Genomic DNA, 3699 nt, shown 5'->3' with positions numbered 1-3699 from the left:
TCCTAAAATATATTCCGATTAAGAAGGGGTTATATAATTATTGTAGCTTTGGGGTATTTTGATTACTCTCACTTGCTTATAGTGCATTAAAATATACTACGTATATTTTTAATATGCTGATTTCGATAATTCTGGACGCCATGAATATTTGAATAATAAACAAAGAGAAACGATTTAACCACTCTCTTGGTTTTGCCTGCGTAGTTACTCGAATACCGCCTCTTAAGCCCTGTGTCACTTCCAGTCCAGTAGTGTATAGCCCGGAAGGCTTTATGAACCAGCGAGAGGAGCAACTCATGCGAGAAAGAGTGAATAGATAGGTGCCGGAACTCCTTGTGCTTTAATTATTATTTCTCCGGACTGCTTCTGGGGTGGATGTAAAAAAAGAAGCGTGACCAGTTTTAAGGTAACTTTTTTTAAATGCCTCGAGCAGTATATTTTATGAAGATATGTTAAGCAAATTTAGGTGCGATTGTCTCAACCCATCCTACTAAATGGACTCTATTAGGTGGCCCTAGAAAAATTAAAATGTCACTTTAGCATAAAAAATGTGACAAGACCATCCAACGAGATATATTTGGTTACTCCGGCCGACACAGGGAAAGTGGATTCCAGCGAAAAAATACGAATTGCGGTAAAGGAGAATTTCTTCCCGTCTGTGAGAAGCACCCCGAGAGACTTGTTTGGTCCCGATTGGCGAGCCTCGGTCGAGATAAAAAAATGCTCCTACATAACATTTCGGCGAATGATGAATGAGCTCCAAATTGTCGAGAAAGCTCGAATTGGCTGAGGCTATGGTAGGCCGGCCCGTAGACGAAAAAGAAGAAGAAGCGACTTTTGGTCACGATATTAAAATTGAACTCTTGAGGGTGGAACATGTCATTACGCAGAAACGACTTGAAATCCTGGAGGGTTTCTATGGATCACCGCAACAGTTAGTTAACGCAATAAATAGCTCCTCCAGTTTCAGCTCAAGCTCCCTCAGACAGGTAGGCTGCTTCGTTTTAATCCTCATCTCAAAGTCGTCGAGTCTCAACTACATCATAACGGATATGTAATAAGCAATCCTGATTTATCGCACATGCTTGTATTTGGACAGAAAAGCAACTGTACGTCGTTTTCTATGGCAGCTTGTGATGTCATATTTCCTAGCAATTACATATTTTAGGTACTGCGATATCATAAAAGCAAAACTCGTCGGAAATGTGAAAGCGGCTCTCTTGAAAGTCTTGTCCTTCGTGGTAACAAAGAGAAACGAAGTGATATTCTATTCCTTTAACCTCTTGCAGTATAAGAAGGTAAACGTAAAGGAAGTCAGCTCCATCTGTCTCGAACTGGTTGGCGAGAAAGCAACTTACATTCTCTTTATAGACGAATGGGGTGGTGTGATCACGACTCTTCACACTAGGAAATGCAGGTAAAGTCTTCTCTTTGGTGTCTGCAGGATCACCTCTCCGGATCTGGAGAAGCCCACTCTCCATATTTTTGTCGGGACCTTTGTTTCAAGTAGAGAGTGGCCTATTCTCCGACATTTATCACAGGCTATCGCCAGTCTTTCCTAAACGAATGGCCCCGTACTTCGGTCGAAAACTCGTGAACACCGGCATAGACATTGCAGGTCGTGTCAGGCAAGGCTCTTCTCACGTGGTTAGAAACGGAATCGATCGGATCTATCAAAGCACGATAGACGAACTTCTGTAAACGTTCTCGGGTGGCGGGACCCATAAAAGAAAGCTGACCTGTCAACCTGGTCAAATTGCAGACTGCAGAAAACGCGAAAGGTCGTTTTAATAACCAAACTCTTTAAGTATACTGCTATGCATGCCGGCGGCAACCCGGTTAAGTCACCTGGCGGCGCCCGATGCGACACCTGGTGTCGCATCGAACATTGTACCGCTTAATACGGTGTCACGTGACGAACCACAAGGTACAACATCCTATGAAGGGTACGTCACGTGCCCTTCACGTCGTACTGACGGAAATGAAAATAGAGAGGTCCCGGGTTTGATTCCCGGACCAGGCGGATTTTTTCGGCCGCGCGCCATTCACCTAGCTGTATTTGGGGATTTGTGTTTGTCCTTTGTCCCTCTAGTTTTCCCTCTCCAGGAATTAGTTTCGTCATTCTTGTCCAGCTCGCTTGCACCTTTGCATTTGATTGTACTATAATCATAACCTTAAAATGCAAGCTTTCACCCTTGTTGGTTTTGGACTGGTGGCAGCTAATAAAACCTGTTTGCTTTACTAACGCCAAACCCCTGGTTAGCTCAGTTGGTAGAGCGCTCCACTGGAAATGAAGAGGTCCCGGGTTCGATACCCGGACCAGGCGGAGTCTTTTGGCCGCGCACCAGTCACCTAGCTGTGTTTGGAGACTTGTGTTTGTCCCACTTGTTCCCCTTCTCCGGGGATTTATTTTTGCCATTCTTGTCCAGCTGGCTTGCAACTTTGCATTTAATTGCTTTATAATGAATTCGGCTTGGTTTACAGCTTGCCTCGCTTCTTGCACAGTGCTAATCACACTTGTCTATAACGCGGGAGCGTGCAGCTTTCTCCGGGGAGCGCTAGACTGGTGGCATTCGCGGAAACTAAGCTAGTCACGTGGCACAAGATGGAACGGCCCGCTCGAGGAGTGTCCTGCCCACTCTATCAGCTGGCGGCGAACACGGAAGGCTGCTCGCACGCTTTTTACAAACATAATTGCTCGAACAATAAACACACCAAAGCATGAAAACGTATCAACGATGTCGTCATAAAAAATATAATAAAGCACTTTACTTTTGTCGCTTATCAAGCTGATAGAGTGGGCAGGACATCCCTCGAGCGGGCCGCTCCTTGTTGCACCACGTGACTAGCTTAGTTTCCGCGAATGCCACCAGTCTATCGCTCCCCGTAAAAAGCTCCTCGTTCGCGCGTTATAGACAAGTCTGATTACCACTGTACCCTCCTTTATTTTGGTGTGTACTTAACTCCAGCAGTAATAAATAGGTTGTACGTGATGTTACCGCCACCATGCTGAGGGTCATTCGTACTTGTTCTTACCGAGAAGAAAGCAAATTCTGTGCTGGAAAATGTATGTTGCAGAAGGTCACCACAATGGCAACTATGTAACGTTAAAGGGAACCTGTAGCGGCTTTGTATTTGAGGAAAAATACTTAAATTGTCTTCATCTGGTCTCCAGGATCACGAATATCAAGATTATTTTTAAATTTGGTGCACGGAGACAGCAGACATTTATTTTCAAAGCACTTTCCGGTGTACTTTCCGGAGCGTGACGTCATATCCAGAGTTTTCGGAAGTTTGGCATTTGCGCATCTTCAGCGACCATTAAAAAGGTGCACGGGCACCCTTGGTATATATAAAAAAATCCGAAAAAGACGTCATACACAGATATTCAACCGCTAGTGCGTGTCCCTCGTGTGGGCAGCACGTGGAATTCCAACCTTGCCAGATATAATCCCCCGCGGTAGCTTTTAAAGAAAACAATGTTTTTTTAAAAGCTGAAAGGCACGCCATCGAAGCATGGAGTGCTCTTGTAGCTCCCTAATTTGATCAAATCCGGTTGGCTGCAGCAAAGTTCGTATACTTCTGTGTGACAAGGCTCTAAAGCAAAACGCACACGCACATTATATTAGAAATATACTTCTGATATTAAAAATTGATCCAAAATAAATTCTAGGTCTACTTAACGTGTACTTTTTCTTT

General features: G+C 44.3%; 1 non-coding gene across 1 annotated transcript; it reads left to right on the top strand.

Moving 5' to 3' along the window:
• Nucleotides 1-2253: 2253 nt before the first annotated feature.
• On the top strand, nucleotides 2254-2326 carry Trnas-gga. The gene has a single exon. It is a non-coding gene; the product is annotated as a tRNA-Ser (tRNA).
• The last annotated feature ends 1373 nt before the right edge of the window (nucleotides 2327-3699 follow it).

Source organism: Ixodes scapularis, unplaced genomic scaffold (assembly GCF_016920785.2).
Source record: "Ixodes scapularis isolate PalLabHiFi unplaced genomic scaffold, ASM1692078v2 PGA_scaffold2__306_contigs__length_199485367, whole genome shotgun sequence".
Classification (NCBI taxonomy): Eukaryota; Metazoa; Arthropoda; class Arachnida; order Ixodida; family Ixodidae; genus Ixodes; species Ixodes scapularis.
This window is presented reverse-complemented; position numbering and strand designations above follow the sequence as displayed.